General features: G+C 42.6%; 2 protein-coding genes across 2 annotated transcripts in view; both read right to left on the bottom strand.

The window, feature by feature from the left end:
• The window catches only part of Ciao1 (cytosolic iron-sulfur assembly component 1), a 51051-nt gene extending 35188 nt beyond the window's left edge, over positions 1–15863 (bottom strand). The window contains exon 1 of the mRNA XM_068379156.1: positions 15845–15863. The gene's annotated coding sequence lies outside the window, so the exon portion shown is untranslated. The remainder of the gene's footprint in view (positions 1–15844) is intronic.
• LOC137646024 (NIF3-like protein 1) overlaps positions 1–16448 on the bottom strand; it is a 152798-nt gene extending 136350 nt beyond the window's left edge. The window contains exon 1 of the mRNA XM_068379155.1: positions 16030–16448. The gene's annotated coding sequence lies outside the window, so the exon portion shown is untranslated. The remainder of the gene's footprint in view (positions 1–16029) is intronic.
• Between the last annotated feature and the right edge of the window lie 1763 nt (positions 16449–18211).

The following is an 18211-nucleotide window of genomic DNA, read 5'->3' as shown; positions in this document are numbered from 1 at the left end:
AACTGCCAGAACAACAACCTCAAAAACCAGCAACATAAAAATCCTCCAAATATCTAACAACTGCCAAAACAACAACCTCCAAAACTAATGACATAAAATCCTCCAATCTTTAAACAACTGCCAAAACAACAACCTCCAAAACCAATGACATAAAATCATCCAAATCTCTAAACAACTGCCAAAACAACACCTCAAAAACCAATGACAAAATCCTCCAAATCTCTAACCAACTGCCAAAACAACAACCTCAAAAACCAACGACATAAAGTCCTCCAAATCTCTAAACAACTGCCAAAACAACAACCTCCAAAACCAACGACATAAAATCCTCCAAATCTTGAAACAACTGCCAAAACAACAACCTCCAAAACCAATGACATAAAATCATCCAAATCTCTAATCAACTGCCAAAACAACATAAAAAAACAATGACAAAATCCTCCAAATCTCTACACAACTGCCAAAACAAATGACACGAAATCCTCCAAATCTCGAAACAACTGCCAAAACAACAACCTCCGAAACCAATGACATAAAATCCTCCAAATCTCTAAACTGCCAAAACAACAACCTCAAAAACCAATGACAAAATCCTCCAAATCTCTAACCAACTGCCAAAACAACAACCTCAAAAACCAACGACATAAAGTCCTCCAAATCTCTAAACAACTGCCAAAACAACAACCTAAAAAACCGACGACATAAAATCCTCCAAATCTCTAAACAACTGCCAAACCAACGACCTTTTCGACCGAGTGACCAGCGCCACAAACGTGCCAGCTTCACAAGAACATACAAATAAATAACACATCTAATAACACAATTATTTTATAAAATGGAATAATAATCGAAACATGTTATTTTGATAATAAAATAAATTTTTGAATATACTTACCCGGTGATTATAATAGCTGCAACTCTGTTGCTCGACAGAAAACTCTAAGGTAAAATTCGCCAGCGATCGCTACACAGGTTGCGGGTGTGCCTAACAGCGCCATCTGTCGTCCAGATACCCAGTACTCAATGTAAACAAAGAACTCAATTTTCTCCTCGTTCCACTGCGTCTCTATTGGGGAGGAAGGGAGGGTCCTTTAATTTATAATCACCGGGTAAGTATATTCAAAAATTTATTTTATTATCAAAATAACATTTTTCAATATTTAACTTAGCCGGTGATTATAATAGCTGATTCACACCCAGGGGGGTGGGTAGAGACCAGCACTATATGTTTACATTATTATGAGCTAAGAATTTTTATTTCATTTTAGAAGTTATCAAAATAACAAAAACAAAATAAATAGGTACCTGGTAAGGAAGTCGACTTGAACAATTACTCTGCCTTTTTAAGTATGTCTTCCTTACGGAGCCTCGCGATCCTCTCAGGATGCTGATCGACCCCTAGGATCTGAAGTATCAAGGGTTGCAACCCATACAACAGGACCTCATCAAAACCTCTAATCTAGGCGCTTCTCAAGAAATGACTCTGACCACCCGCCAAATCAACCAGGATGCGAAAAGGCTTCTTAGCCTTTCGGACAACCCAAAAACAACAATAAAAAACATTTCAAGAGAAAGATTAAAAAGGTTATGGAATTAGGGAATTGTAGTGGTTGAGCCCTCACCCACTACTGCACTCGCTGCTACGAATGGTCCCAGAGTGTAGCAGTCCTCGTAAAGAGACTGGACATCCTTAAGATAAAAAGACGCGAACACTGACTTGCTCTCCAATAGGTTGCGTCCATTATACTTCGCAGAGATCTATTTTGTTTAAAGGCCACGGAAGTTGCGACAGTTCTAACTTCGTGTGTCCTTACCTTCAGCAAAGCTTGGTCTTCCTCACTCAGATGGGGAATGAGCTTCTCGTATTAACAGTCTGATAAAATAGGATAAAGCATTCTTTGACAAAGGCAAAGATGGTTTCTTAACTGAACACCATAAAGCTTCAGACGGGCCTCGTAAAGGTTTAGTTCGTTTTAAATAGAACTTAAGAGCTCTTACAGGGCATAAGACTCTTTCTAGTTCATTTCCAACCATATTCGATAAGCTTGGAATATCGAACGATTTTGGCCAAGGTCAAGAAGGCAGCTCGTTTTTGGCTAGAAAACCAAGTTGTAGAGAACATGTAGCCGTTTCAGATGAGAATCCGATGTTCTTGCTGAAGGCATGAATCTCACTGACTCTTTTAGCTGTGACTAAGCATACCAGGAAAAGAGTCTTTAAGGTGAGATCTTTCAGGGAGGCTGATTGTAGCGGCTCGAACCTGTCTGACATAAGGAATCTTAGTACCACGTCTAAATTCCAACCAGGTGTAACCAAACGACGCTCCTTCGTGGTCTCAAAAGACTTAAGGAGGTCCTGTAGATCTTTATTGTTGGAAAGATCTAAGCCTCTGTGACGGCAGACTGATGCCAACATGCTTCTGTAACCCTTGATAGTGGGAGCTGAAAGAGATCGTTCTTTCCTCAGATATAAGAGGAAGTCAGCTATTTGAGTTACAGAGGTACTGGTCGAGGATACGGATACTGACTTGCACCAGTTTCGGAAGATTTCCCACTTCGATTGGTAGACTCTAAGGGTGGATGTTCTCCTTGCTCTAGCAATCGCTCTGGCTGCCTCCTTTGAAAAGCCTCTAGCTATCGAGAGTCTTTCGATAGTCTGAAGGCAGTCAGACGAAGAGCGTGGAGGCCTTGGTGTACCTTCTTTACGCGTGGCTGACGTAGAAGGTCCACCCTTAGGGGAAGTGTTCTGGGAACGTCTACTAGCCATCGAAGTACCTCGGTGAACCATTCTCTCGCGGGCCAGAGGGGAGCAACTAGCGTCAACCTTGTCCCTTCGTGAGAGGCGAACTTCTGCAGTACCTTGTTGACAATCTTGAACGGAGGGAATGCATATAGATCTAGATGTGACCAATCTAGGAGAAAGGCATCTATATGAACTGCTGCTGGGTCCGGGATTGGTGAGCAATAGATTGGGAGCCTCTTGGTCATCGAGGTTGCGAAGAGATCTATGGTTGGCTGGCCCCAGGTGGCCCAAAGTCTCTTGCATACATCCTTGTGGAGGGTCCATTCTGTTGGAATTATTTGTCCCTTCCGACTGAGACAATCTGCCATGACATTCAAGTTGCCTTGGATGAACCTCGTTACTAGTGATATGTTTAGACCTTTTGACCAGGTGAGGAGGTCCCTTGCGATCTCGTACAACGTCAGAGAGTAGGTCCCTCCTTGCTTGGAGATGTACGCCAAAGCCGTGGTGTTGTCCGAGTTCACCTCCACCACTTTGCCTTGAAGGAGAGACCTGAAGCTTTTCAAGGCCAGATGTACTGCCAGTAGCTCCTTGCAGTTGATATGCATTGTCCTTTGACTCGAGTTCCATATTTCCGAGCATTCCCAACCGTCTAATGTCGCACCCCAGCCTACGTCCGATGCGTCCGAGAAGAGAACGTGGTTGGGAGTCTGAACAGCCAGGGGAAGACCCTCTCTTGGGTTGATATTGTCCTTCCACCAAGTCAGACAAGACTTTATCTTTTCGGAAACCGGGATCGAGACCGCTTCTAGCGTCTTGTCCTTTTTCCAGTAAAAAGCTAGATGGTATTGAAGAGGACGGAGGTGTAGTCTTCCTAGTGACACAAATTGTTTCACGGATGACAGCGTCCCTACCAGACTCATCCACAGCCTGACTGAGCAGCGTTCCTTCTTCAGCATCTTCTGGATGGATAGCAGGGCTTGATCTATTCTGGGGGCTGATCGTTTTGTTGTTCAGCAACGTCCTCATCAGAGGGTTCCTCGTCCAAAAACTGATGAGGAAACGGCAACGGAGTGGGCAACGTCTGGCTCGCTGAGTCCGGTCGCACTGGTGGATGCATGACGGAGCCGGACGCAATATCATGGAACTGCTGCACAGTCTGTGAACTGTCAAAAACCATGGGTGCGCGAGGAAGCACAGCGTCAACCCGAGACTGTCTAGACCGTCTGGGTTGTGCAGTCAACACCCTACCGGGTTGCTGAGGTTGACGCACTGCGTCAAAACAAGTCACCTCTGCTGGTTGTTGAACGTCCTGAACGTCAACAACCACCTCCAAGCGTCGCTTAACGTCAACGTGCGGCTGGCAACCCACACTGGGTCGCATCGGTGGAGGAACCACCTCAACTGGCAGACGCGAGTAGGTTACCTCAGCGTCAACAGGGCGCACAACCGACCGGTTGGAAGGTTGTTGGCCAGAAGGTTCGGTAGCAACCTTCTCCGCATTAAAGTCCTCTATCAAGGACGCAAGCTTGGACTGCATGTCTTGCAGCAAAGCCCATTTAGGGTCTACGGGAGCAGGTGTGGCAACAGACGGGGCTAGCGACTGAGGCGGTACCGTTTACCATCCCTGAAAGCCTTGTTATGCGTGACATAATTGTACAGCAAAACTTCAAAGGCTCGAAAACAGCTGTGAAGTTGACCTGTAAACAACTTGGAGCGTCTCCTGGCTAGGCGCCAGGGAGAGTCTACGAGAATTGAGAAGTCTATCTGGGCAGAGGCATGAACTCCCAAGCCGAGAACTTCTCTCGTGTCATATCAGACTCTCGCTCTATAAACCAGTTTAAAAGAAGGGAAAGCAAAGGCTGTATCCCCCAAACTCCTCCTGGTGAAAAACCAGTCGCCTAGCCAACGTAACGCTCTCTAGGAGAGCGAGAGAGCACTAGCTTAAAAACAACGGCTTCGAAGTAGCTAGGCCTAGTGTAAGCTCTGACGTTTAGGCGAACGAGGAGCAGCAGTTACAAAAAGATCCGGACAAAGAGCCTTAAAAAAAAATCATCATGATTTAATTAAAGTCCATAGGAGGCTAAGCAGCTTTAGGCTCCTCTCCATCTGACAGAGTCCTCAAGGGAATATCAGTAGGAGGGAGAACAGCAACTTCCTCATCTACAGGAACCTTGTCCGATAAAAGCTGAGTCTCAAGCAAGGGAGAGACCTACCGTGGTGGCAATGCTTTACAAGCAGAGTCCACACTCACTGGTGCATTAGTAGCGGACCAGAACGCAACGTCATGTAACTGCTTGACAGTCTGTGAACTGTCAACAACTGAACTGTCAACCACAACAGGTGCGTGAGGACGCACAGCGTCCACTCGAGACTGCTTTGACTGCCTAGACTGAGCAGTCAAAACAACTCTAGAATGCGGAGGTTGACGCACAGCGTCAAAACAAGTCAACTCCGATTGTTAGTGAACGTCTTGAACGTCAACAGGAGCATCAGCAAGTGGCCTAACGTCCAAATGCGGCTGAAAAACCACACGAGACCGCATCGAGTGTGGTTCTAAACAACCTGACTGACGTGACTAAACTACGCCAACGTCAACAGTAAGCACAAAGGAACGTTAGGTTGGCTGAAAGCCAGGATATCGATGAGATAAACGGCTAGACTCAACGGACTAATCGGTAGAATAGTCTTCCATAAGGGAGGCAAGCATATACTGCATGTCTTGCCATACAACCCATTAAGGATCAACGGAAATGGTTGTGGTAAGAGACGAGGGTAACGTCTGTGACCGCAACACTTTGCCTACAAAAAAAGACTCTCGGAGTCTGTGTTACGCTTTTGTTAGGCGGCGAGCAGTTATCCGATGACTGCATAGGGTCAGAGCTGTCCTAATGGTTGTAACCAGGACGCTGGACCTGTCTTGAAAGGACTGACTTTCGCTTAAGGGCTTCGAAACCTTGTGACAGGTTTCTTATGCGAAAAGCCTTCGGATGACGAGGAGAAACAACGTCTCTCTCGTCTTATGGTAGGGGAGATCTTGGTAAGATACACCCGATACCATAGAGGGAAAAACGTCTGTTCGTTGGTCAAGGCCTCTCGAACCCATAAGTCGTTTGACATTACTTCTCCCCTGGGCTTGGGAGCATGTAAGAGGTCCCGGACTAGGTGAACGACAGGCACGAACAGACGAACCCTCGTACGCAACACTGTAACACTTTGCGCTTCGGACGCAACACTGTAACACTTTGCGCTTCGGACGCAACACTGTAACACTTTGCGCATATCACTTTATCACTTCGATTTTCTGTTTTGCACTTATTTCTACCTGAAACACGCAATTCTACCCTTCATTAAAAGTTAGTAATTGCGAAATCAGTCGTATAATGCAAGCTCATTAATACCAGCAAAAAACAGAAAACATATTTAAGATAAAAAAAAAAAAAACCAGTGGCTGGGAAAGAGACTAAACACTAGTTCATATAACTACGTTTTCAATCTCTCACCGCACATAGCCTGGGGACGAGAATAAAAACCTAAAAACGTTTTATCCTTCCTCCCCGTACAGCGACTAGGGACGCGAGTAACACGAGAACAACGTTACCCGCTTGAACGGAACGTTTTCTCTCCTCTCTCTCCCTCCGTCTCTATCTCTCTCTCTCTTTCTCTCTTGATTTCGCACCTAAGAGAAGAGCCCAATTATATTTCGTCAAAAAAACATGTTATTTGACTAAAGGAAAAAACTGAAAGGTTTTTTAAATAAAAAGTTCCTTTAAATTAGAATTTAAAACATTTAAGCTAAGAAAGAATGAACAAAACGTCAGAATCGATTTACTCTTACTGCAAAGTGAAACCGTGATACACTCTCTCTCTATCGTAACGATAGAGCGCATGTTGAACGTCCTGAACGTCAACAACTGCGTAGCATAAAAAAACTAAACGTTAGTTCATCTTTGAAAACAGTACGAAGACTATCAAAGAAATTCTTTCATAAAATATTACATTTAAAAAGTTTTAAATCCTTAGCTCTTTAAAAGCTAATTACGATATAAAGGGCTCAACGTTGATTAACTTCGGTTTCCAAGTTAGGACCGCCTACTCTCAGGAAAGGTCTATATAAACAAAACATTAAAATTTATTTTTATATGTTTATAATAAATGGAAAGTTAATCGAAGAGGCCTAATAAAGGCGGAGAGATATAAAATATATAGAGGAAAATCTATAACGTGATAAGATATTTACTAAAAGCCTAAACACACTTCCGTCTAAGGGAAGGGTCGGCCATTTAAAAGTGAAAGAAAGTCCATACTCTCTTTGTCACCATAATTAAATCTATCCAAAACGAGTTCAAGATTTAAGATGAAGATAAAACACCTGCATAGCGAAAGCTCAAAACTAGAATAAAGTACTTCACCAATTAGTTGTGAAAAAACTCCAGTTTAGCAACAGCGAGTAAGAGCGTCTTGTCGATAGCTCGACAGAGAGAAAAATTGAGTTTACATTTGTTTACATTGAGTACTGGGTATCTGGACGACAGATGGCGCTGTTAGGCACACCCGCAACCTGTGTAGCGATCGCTGGCGAATTTTACCTTAGAGTTTTCTGTCGAGCAACAGAGTTGCAGCTATTATAATCACCGGCTAAGTTAAATATTGAAAAAATACAAATTCACAAGAGGTAAATAAAAAGGAAGGGGAGGAGTAAAGATGAGGAGAGGAAGGGAAGTGGCAAGGAAATACCGAAGAGGACTGGAGGGGGGCAAGAAGGAGGAGGAGAGGAGGGCAGGGGTAAAAAAGAAGCTGGGGGAGAAGGGGCCTGGAAAGACGGGGAAGGGGGAAGAGGAGCAAGAAAAGGATGACGAAGGGAAAGGGGAAAATATAGGAGGAGATGGCATGAAAAGTGCCCCTTTCCTTCTCTTCCTCTTCCCTTGCCCATCTCTCTCTTTAAATATTGTGGGGGGTACCATGTGGTTTTAGAAGCCTCAATTATGAACACTGTGATAGGCTATCATCCACTGACATACAGTGAACCCTCGCTACTTCGCGGTTCGACAATCGCGGATTCACCACTTCGCGGGGTTTTTCCATAACCCATATATATATATACATATCGCGGATTTTCCGGAAAATTTGAAAATACCGCGAAATCTGAAGACCCCCAAATACGATATTTTGTTACCTGTAATTCCATTAATACTGTAATTAGTAATATCTGCTCTTACTGATTGTTCATTGCATTACATATGATATATAATTCAGCACAGAAAGAAATAAAACACGAAAAGAGAATGTGATCATACGATAATTCAGTACGTAGTAAAATCAAATCGAACATGAAACGCAAATCAGATGCAGTCATACCATATTAGAATGGTGTGTACTGTAATGGATGTGCTTCTTTTCCATGAATCTTTTGTATGTATACGTACATAGTACAGTACTGCATCCAATAATATTCTTTGTTGCAAAAATCACATTTCGAATAAGCGTACGAGAGAGAGAGAGAGAGAGAGAGAGAGAGAGAGAGAGAGAGAGAGAGAGAGAGAGAGAGAGAGAGAGAGAGAGAGAGAGAGAGAGAGAGAGCGTAAAATAGCGTACGTAAAGTGTGTATTATTATTATTGTTATTATTATTATTATTGTTGTTGTTGTTAATAAAATTATTATTGTTATTATTATCATTATTATTATTACTGTACAGTATTATTATCATTATTTATTATTATTACGGTATTGTACTTAATCTACGTACGTTCAGTATGCGCGGGGCATCTTCTATGAGTAGGTAACCAACGCATCATAGTACTGTAAGACGGGTTGTGATTGGTTCAAGCACTGATAGATGACGAATCAGAACTCAAGTTTTGTTATCTAGCCTGTGATTGGTGTTTTGCCCGCATCTTCTACCCGCAGCATCAAAGTTCTCGCGGGGCTGGATCGTTCACTCTCTGTTACCGCGTATCGCTGAGTAGACGTTCTTAAGTTTGTGAAGTTTAATCTGTGCTGTGTGCGACCTTTTTAAGTTGAACTTTTGTTACAGTACTGTACGTAAATCCTACTGTAATGGCTCCCAAGCGTTCTGCTTCTCTTAAGGCTGGTAGTGAGCCTAAACGCCACCGAAGGATGATGACGATAGCTGAGAAGGTTACGCTTCTCGACATGTTAAAAGATGGTAGAAGTTACGCGGCCGCCGGCCGCCATTTTGGCATCAACGAATCCACCGTTCGCTATATCAAAAAGGACGAGGCGAACATTAGAAAGACGGCTGCAATCACCTTTAGCAGATCAGCGAAGCGAGTCGTTACAACGCGTAATAAAACGATCGTACGCATGGAAGGTGCTTTAGCTGTGTGGATTGCCGACTGCCGGAAGAAGAACATAGCGTTGGATACGAACACCATCCAAACAAAGGATTTGAGTTTATATGAGAATTTTGCTGCAAAGGAACCTAAAGACGACGACGGCAACCATGCTGAAGATGATGATGATGCAGATGATCCTCAACCAGGGACATCCACTGATTCCCAGCCTCAGAAACGTTTTTCCGCAAGCAAAGGATGGTTCGCGAAGTTTCAGAAACGCTTCGCCCTGAAAAGCGTTTCCCTGCATGGGGAGTCTGCTTCTGCTGACACTGCCCCTGCTGAAACTTACGTGAACCAGACGTTCAAGAATATTATCGCCGAAGGTGGATACAAGCCGGAACAAGTCTTTAATATGGATGAGACTGGCTTGTTTTGGAAGAGAATGCCATCGCGAACTTTCCTGTTCAAAGAGGAAGCCAAAGCCTCTGGCTTTAAGGCATTCAAGGATCGCGTTACCCTCGTGATGTGTGGCAATGCTGCTGGATTTTTGTTAAAGCCGGGGCTTATTTATAAGTCGAAAAATCCTCGCGCTTTGAAAAATAAAAATAAGAATCTCCTTCCCGTGTACTGGATGCATAATCAAAAAGCATGGATTACGAAGATGCTGACCTCCAACTGGTTCCACCAGTGTTTTATCCCGCAAGTCAGTAAATATCTCTTAGAGAAGGGCTTGCCATTCAAGATCCTTCTCCTTATGGATAATGCTGGTGGACACGCAACTGACCTGTCGCATGAGGGCATTCAGGTTGAGTTCCTGCCACCCAACACCACGTCATTAATTCAACCGATGGACCAGGGGGTTATCAGGGCGTTCAAAGCCCTCTACACGAAGAATACCTTGGCGGACCTCGTTGCGTGTGTGGATGCTGCCCAAGATGACGAGGATGAAGATTTCAACTTGAAGGCGTACTGGCGGCAGTACACCATAGCCACGTGCCTGCAGAATATTCAGAAGGCACTTCAAGAGATGAAACCTGCAACCGTGAATGCGAGCTGGAAGAAGTTGTGGCCCGATATTGTTTACGACGACAAGGGATTTACTCCGTCGGAAATCCAACACTCTGCAATACGGAAATCTGTGCAGTTGGCTGCCATAATTGGAGGTGACGGGTTTGGCGACATGACGACTGAAGACGTCGACGAGTTGTTGGACTGCCATTCCCAGCCCCTAACTGACGCAGACCTCGAAGACCTGACGAAATCGGCAAGTGAGGAAGAGAGTGATACCCAGGAAGAGACCCAAGAAAATGTCGAAGAAACGGGCTTAACATTAGAACGGCTTGCCAAGGCCTGCAACCACGCGAAGGAGTTGAAAGAAATGTTGCAAGAGTGGGACGAGGATATGGTTCGCTCAATGCAATTCTGCAACAAGGTTGATGACATAATGACTCCCTACAAAATGCTCTTGGATCGAAAAAAGAAGCAGCGGCAACAACTTCCGATCACAATGTTCTTCCAGCCTCGCAAAAAAGAGCCAGTTCCTCCTGCTAGTACGCCTTCGGAAGAAATTGAAGTTTCCCAGGAAGAAGTTGAAGAGGTGTCCCAGGAAAAGACACCTCCGTCTGAAGAGACGTAAAATACTATCATTGGCTACACAGTAGAACACATCATCAGCTTCATCATCATCATTTCTACTGTGCAGCAAATTCATCGCCATCACCATTCAAGTTTTTCTTCAACTTCTTTCGTGGTGAGTACAGTAACAATCTTTATTTTTTACTTTAATATTCTTACTGCCTGTTTTATAGTTTAGTAATGTACGTACTGTATGCATTAAGTTAAAGGGAAGGTTTTAAAAGTCTACATGTTGTAACCTATCATATTTTTTTTGTTTAAAATTTACATTTACGTACGTAAAACAATCTCTCTCTCTCTCTCTCTCTCTCTCTCTCTCTCTCTCTCTCTCTCTCTCTCTCTCTCTCTCGTAAATTGTTTTCCTGCTTTGCTACGTACAATACTGTATAATTTATATTTGTAAGGTAACATATTTTGTAAATGCTTTTACTGTAAATACTGTATGTACTGTATCATTATTTATCACTATCATCATGCACGTTAAATGCCTTGTTTGTTCTGAGCATGGTTGTTTACTGAGCGTACACGCCGTCGTTTCAGGCGGCGTCATAAAGAAAAACATTTCATTTGGAAATCCTAAGAAAAATAAGTAAACTAAAACATTGGTAATAAACAAATCAACATACAGTACAGTACTGTATAATCAATATAATCGATGCAAAAACTAACCTATACATATATGTGTACTGTACAGTACACTAAATGAGTTTGTTTCTTCATTATGATCAGAGATGAACGTAAACAAAACATTGGTTGCCATTTTTTATCGTGCTTTTTAGGTGTTTAGGAAACGCATGATATAAAATCGCCTTTAATATTTGTGCCTGTTTTAGTTTAGGGTACTGTAGTACATGCATTAAGTGTTCTGTACATTAAAGGGTGGTTTGTTAACAGTACTACGTACAAGGGAAGGTTTTAAAAGTCCGAATATACATGTTAAATAAATAGGTAAATATGATGTCACTACTTCGCGGATTTTCACCTATCGCGCCCGCGTCTGGAACCTATCTACCGCGATAAACGAGGGTTCACTGTATGCGTGCAAGCGATCTTTCTGCCAATAAGGGCCATATACCACTTACCCGAAGGGGTTGCCATCGAACGCTTTCTCGCTAGTGAGAAAACTACCCTACTGTCTAAATAAGGCAAGGCCTGTCAGGGGAAATGAACTGGAAGGTAAAGAATTTTTCCTTCCTCGCTCATTTCCGTCTGCTAACCAAACCGCCCGAAGTGGGAAGGTGGCGGAAAGATGACGGTGATTCGCTCAAAAACGAAAGGATCGATGCTGGCGAAACCAGACCAGCTGATATAGTAATCAGCTGGGAGTGCAGAGAGACGCATAAAGTCACACCTTTGGAAGACACAACCCGCAGGGGGGGGGGGAGGTCGACCACAGTTCCCAGAAAAAACTTTGGATCGCGGAAACCGAGAGATTCGGATGAGAACCCACGGGTTCAGAATCCATTTGAGAAATCCCCTCCCACGACCTTAAGGGACGTTGTGCCAAGAACCAGCAGGAACTCCGTCGCCGATTCCTGATGGAATTTTCAGGAATCATGTTACGTGACCAGGACCCAAAGGAACTGTATTACAGTTACCTGTAGGGATTCGCAAACCCCCAGGCAGCAGGCATCCCTCTGTCATAAGAGCAAAACTCTTGATGACGATGGGCGCGAGCGAACAATTCACGGGACGAGAGCTCGAAAACTCTGTCATGAGAGAAAAACTCTAGTGCACTCGTTCATAAGAGTTGTTCTCGCACCCCAACTGATTCCGTGCGGCCAGGTGCTCGTGCGCGCGCCCCAAGTTAGTCGTGCACGCGCGCGCCAATTTGCGTGCGAGAGCTCTCAGTGTGGCGAGAGTACCCACTACTACGTTCACCCGAAGGTTCACGATAGCCTGTGTTGTGTGAGCGCAAACGGTGAACACAACGAGAGTCCCCAAACTCTGTCATATAAGTATGGCTATGATCACGAGAACCCAAAGGTTTGGCGTGAACTGCATTGTGAGACCCTGAAGGGTCAGCGCAAACCACGAGACCCCGAAGCATCAGCGTGATTAAGGGCACGAGAGACCATAGGCCTAATGTAGCCTGGGTTGCGAGACCCGGAAGAGTCAGCGCAACGAGAAACCGAAGTTTCCCTGTCACTAAACACTGGAGTCGGAGTGGACTAAAGTTACGAGAGCCCAAGGGTTCAACGTAACTAATGTTACGAGACCCCGAAGGGTCAGCGCAACAAGAAACCGAAGTTTCCTTGTCACAAAACACCGAAGTGTCAGAGTGACTAAAGTTACGAGAGCCCAGGGGTTCTGCATAACTAATGTTATGAGACCCCGAAGGATCAGCGTAACGAGGAACCGAGGTTCCTCTGACACGAAACCCCGAAAGGTCAGCGTGATTGGTGGCACAAGTTCCCGAAGGCTCAACGTTACCATCGTTACGAGAGCCAGAAAGTTCAGCGTAACTGAAACCCATAGGTTTCGAGCGGAGTCCCGAAGGACTCCTACTGTCATGAGAACCCGCAGGATCAACATGACGAGAGCCCAAAGGCTCAACAATCACGCCAGCCCAAAAGGGTGATCGTAACGAGACCCCGCAGGATCAAGGAGAACCAGCAGGATCAAGGAGAACCAGCAGGATCAAGGATAACAACTCCGCATAAAAGGTTTGTTCTCCCGAAGGAGAATGTCGCTTAAGATAAGACTCTCGCACCGCCCGTGAAGGAGAACCATAAGCGCAACAGGGGACTGCCGATGCCCAAAGGCGGTCTTCTCTTGACGACGACTCATTCCCCCGAAGGGATATTTCCATTTATACATATATACACTCATATATATATAAGATAATTGAAAACACACAAGAAAACAAAAAATAAAACAGAAAAACAATCAAGGCAAGTCTTTGCAGGAGAGAAGGGCAGCACGTCCATCCTCTACTGAGCCATAAAGTAAAGTGGTTACTCAGCCGAGAGGTGTGAGTGAGCGGGGTAGCCAGTCTACCCCAACCCCCACCCGCTAACTAGCGGATGGGGTAGTTATCCCTCACTAAAATTATCATGGCTCGTCTTTCAGCTGCGCCGAAAGTATACCCTATAAATAGCGGAGGGTTTGTATCTACGTCGGAACAAACAATGTTTAGCGTATTTGTAATGAAAGCTAGCAATGGCAGAGAAAAACATTTGAGGGATATGACATAAATTGAAGGTCATTATGATTTTCTGTGACCTTCAATGATGGCATGCGCAGCACATCCATGTTCCATTAACCAGAACAGAGGAGGAATGAAATAATGCCTAACTGCAAGTGAAGAGAGCCAAAGCAGAGCAAAGACCATTTGAGGGAAATCATATAAATCGTAGGTAATTAAGATACTATAATTTCAAACTACTTACATGAACTATATATTTTTGCTTTCTGTTACCTTGTGCTTAATATAAATTTCTGCACCATTACTATTGCGGCATATCACTCGTTTTTGGTGTTTTTCCACTCAAAATCAATGGTGTTCCACTGGGATCCCCCATATTTGTTTTTATATAGGAGGGGTTAGGAAAACTAATAAACAGTCTTTTGCCCCAATATCCAGGGTCGGAAATGGATAAAGCACAATATAATAATAATGAAAATATATGAATCTTGTATTTGACTACATTAGGCTCGTTAATCTACATCCCTTTAATAATAAATAATTGTAATTTGCTAGAAATTAAAGTATACCATATTTACTGTCAGAAGGACCCATCCCCTAAGTTAGGTTAGCTGGCTGTGACTAGGTTAGGACAACTTTTTTTTTTGGCCATAGGGTTGAAAATAAGGGAGTTATGGGGCATGACTGTCATTATACATACACCCCAAAACTGGTTTTCCATCAAAATCTCCCAAAATTGTTTAATAAGTAGGAAACAAAAATTACATGCTTTTACCAACAATAATAGTCATACAAAAACAAGAATATCTATTAGAAAAATGGGTTGTATGTATGATGACGGCCATGCTCAAGAACTCCCTCATCTTCAACCATATCGCTAAGAATACGGCAGTCCAAGGAGGGTGTTATCCGACGTTAGGTAAACAGTTAAGGGGACAGCTTGTAAGTTAGGTTAGGTGGTGAAGTTTAGGTCGGGTGGTGTTCTATGAAGGCGAGAGGTCCTGTCCATCACTATACATAGGCTAAGGGGAGCCTTTGTATATCAGCGGCCAGTTTCTCATGCCTTTATTAAAATTGGACATCAGCTACCTAAATTTTCCCCCCTAACCTAACCTACAAAAATATCGGGGGGGGGGGGGGGGGGGGGGGGGCTAACGTCCCCTGCAACCTTTCCTTACACTGCTGTATTCTAACTTAGCCATAATAATACATACAGGTGGCCGCTATCATACATACACCCCGGCTACGGAATAGGGGTCCCATCGCTAAGATTACGGCAGTCTAAGGGGGGAGGTGGTGTTAGCCCCATTAGGTAAATAGGTAATGGACGGGTACGGCTTGTAAGTTAGGTAAGGCAGTGTTCTATGGAAACGGGAAATCCTATCCGCTGTTATACAAAGGCTCCGAAAACAAATATATGGTGCATGTAGTTGGCGTGAAATTAAAGTATCATGTAATTACTGTCAAGTATATGGATAAAGGGAGCCTTTGTATATCAGCGGCCGGTTTTTCATGCGTTCATTAAAAATGGACATCAACTAACCTAAACTTTCTCCCCTAACTTAACCTACAAGCCGTGTCTTTACCTACTAACTTAAAGGGGAGCTAACGGTCCCCTGCGACCCCCCTTCAGACGGCCGTATTCTAAATTAGGCATAATAATACATACAGGTGGCCTCTATCATACATACACCACAGCTATGGAATAGGGGTCCCATCGCTAAGATTACGGCAGTCTAAGGGGGGAGGGTGTTAGCCCCGTTAGGTAACTAGGTAAGGACGGGTACGGCTTGTAAGTTAGGTAAGGCGGTGTTCTATGGAAGCGAGAAATCCTATCCGCTGTTATACAAAGGCTCCGGAAAAAATATATGGTTTAAATATTTGGCTTGAAATTAAAATATCATGTAAATAATGTAATTAAAGTATTCTAAGTAAAATTAACCTACAGGAATGGTATTCAATTGTGGTATAACTCGACTTAGAAAAACTTTACTAGAACAAAGTAAAACCAAATTACAATACCTCACTCACTATTGATGAAATAATAATAACAATAAATAATAATAATAATTAATAATAATCAATATATCAAATAAAGAAAAAAGGCATCATTCGGGAAACTACGGTCAGCTATAAAGTCCACCCCGTACCTGACAAAACGCATTGCATTGACAATGTGTGAGACGATTAAGGGGTTTTACACTTACTTTGACGTCTTTTAAGTTGATTTTTTAATCGTTTTCCAGTATATCAATCAGAGGAACAGATACCTTCAACTTGTAAATTCACTGTAAAAACTGTAATAGCATAAACAAGATTATATGCACTTAGAAATCCTCGAGACGAGTAGACGACAGTCGACGTCTCGACGATTGTATACAATTTCTATTAGGTAGATTTTTTTCGGAAAGTGATTCTCACTCTTGGAAAAACAAGTTTCTTTAGTTAATCATCCGTATTAAAAGATATCTTAAAAATTCACAACACATATGAATGTAATATGAATATGAAATAAAATTATTTGTTATTTTTTGCTTTCCTGTTACATTCATACGTCACTGTATGTTTTAGTGTTCCGTAACACTTGATTTAGAAGGATAGGTTGACCGTCGATGCCACGTGAAGTTGTGCACAAATCAAATATTAAATACTATAATTGATGAGGGTCTTTATCCTAGACACCAGAAATAGTCTGTGGTTAAACCAGTTGTGAAAGCTGCTCTCGTTTGTCAGGACTTGAGTTCATACAAACCTATTTAGTGACTATGCTTCATATTATAATTGTTAGAATGTATAATTCTTGAACAGCTATAGTTAGTTGGTCATTTTGTGAAGTATTGCCGGATAACCAGTAAGCATACTGACAATTATATTATACTAATATACGGAGACAGTTGTAGGCTATGTCTTGTTGTAAGCGTTTTGTTAGAAAAGGACATATTGGCATCTAGATTATTTGGTGCGGCTTTTGACATAGCTGTGCATAAATTACTATCAAGAGTTTGCGATTTGGTATTGACAATGATGACTTTAAATATCTAAAAGGTGACTCGTTTGTCAGAAATTTTTGTGTTAGAATTGGAAATTTTTATTCATCATACGAACAATTAAGAAGAGGGATAGGCCTAACCACAGGGAACCATAGTCTACTAAGTCCAATCATATTTTATGTATATTATTGGTCTTATAAAAAGTATTACAAAGACAGAATAAAGTGGCATTGATTGTACAGCCGAGAATTTAAACAAGGTTTTTGCTAGTATTAGGGAGTAGATGGAACTTAAACAATTAATGTTAAATGAAAATAAAACTGAATCATCAGTAGTGAGAAAGAAAAACAATTCAAGCAATCTACAATTTGGTCCCGACATTAGTGTAGTTTGTGACCTAGGCAGGCGTATGTCTCTCGGTGCTTTATTAGCTAGTGTAGTAAAATAACTTTATATCACCACAAATAGATTGCTTCTGTAAAGAAATGCCTGGATGAATGTTCTGTTTAGAAACAGGATTAACTGTGTTATGGCCAGATTTAATTGGTACAACTCTAGCTTACCCAAAGTACATCTTAAAAAATATAGAACATAAAAAACAGAGGAGCAAGATTCACAAAAAGGTGTCTTACCCGGCACAGTGTAAAATCCGGACGTCGGATGCCGTCCGGGAGAATAGAAAATCGCTTGTATCACCGGGAAAGACTCGAAAATACACCTCTTTTTTTTGTGACTGGTAATGTTCACTGATACTTTCTGTTATTTTCTGAATAAATGTTCGAAAAATATTGGTTTATTTTCATGTTATTGAGAATAATCTCAATCGGACGTCAACATTACACTAACTGGGTAAAATAGCGGGCAGTTAGATAGTGTAATGTTGACGTCCGATTGAGATTATTCTCAATAACATGAAAATAAACCAATATTTTTCGAACATTTATTCAGAAAATAACAAAGTATCAGTGAACATTACCAGTCACAAAAAAGAGGTGTATTTTCGCGTCTTTCCCGGTGATACAAGCGATTTTCTATTCTCCTGGACGGCATCCGACGTCCGACGTCCGACGTCCGGGTTTTACACTGTGCCGTCTTACCCGAGAAAGGGTTACTCTTTACCGATTGAACTATAGCCTACATGCTACATATTAAGGCTTGAATAAATGTTATAATATATGCAATGACTAAACAAGTCCTTCTGTAGCCAGAAAGTTGTTAAAAAAACGAGACTAATTACGGGGAGTTTCAAGTTTTATGGAACTAAGGTGCACATCGACCGTGTGTTCTAGAGCTTTCTAATATACTGCCACAAGATTGCAGGCTTTATGCCTAACAAGCTTCCATTAAGAGGGACTGATAATATAAAGACTTTCAAGAAGTTGAGGTCTAAATGCTACGG

Source organism: Palaemon carinicauda, chromosome 8 (genome assembly GCF_036898095.1).
Source record: "Palaemon carinicauda isolate YSFRI2023 chromosome 8, ASM3689809v2, whole genome shotgun sequence".
Taxonomy (NCBI): Eukaryota; Metazoa; Arthropoda; class Malacostraca; order Decapoda; family Palaemonidae; genus Palaemon; species Palaemon carinicauda.
The sequence above is the reverse complement of the archived record's forward strand: the minus strand, read 5'-3'. Positions and strand labels throughout refer to the sequence as shown.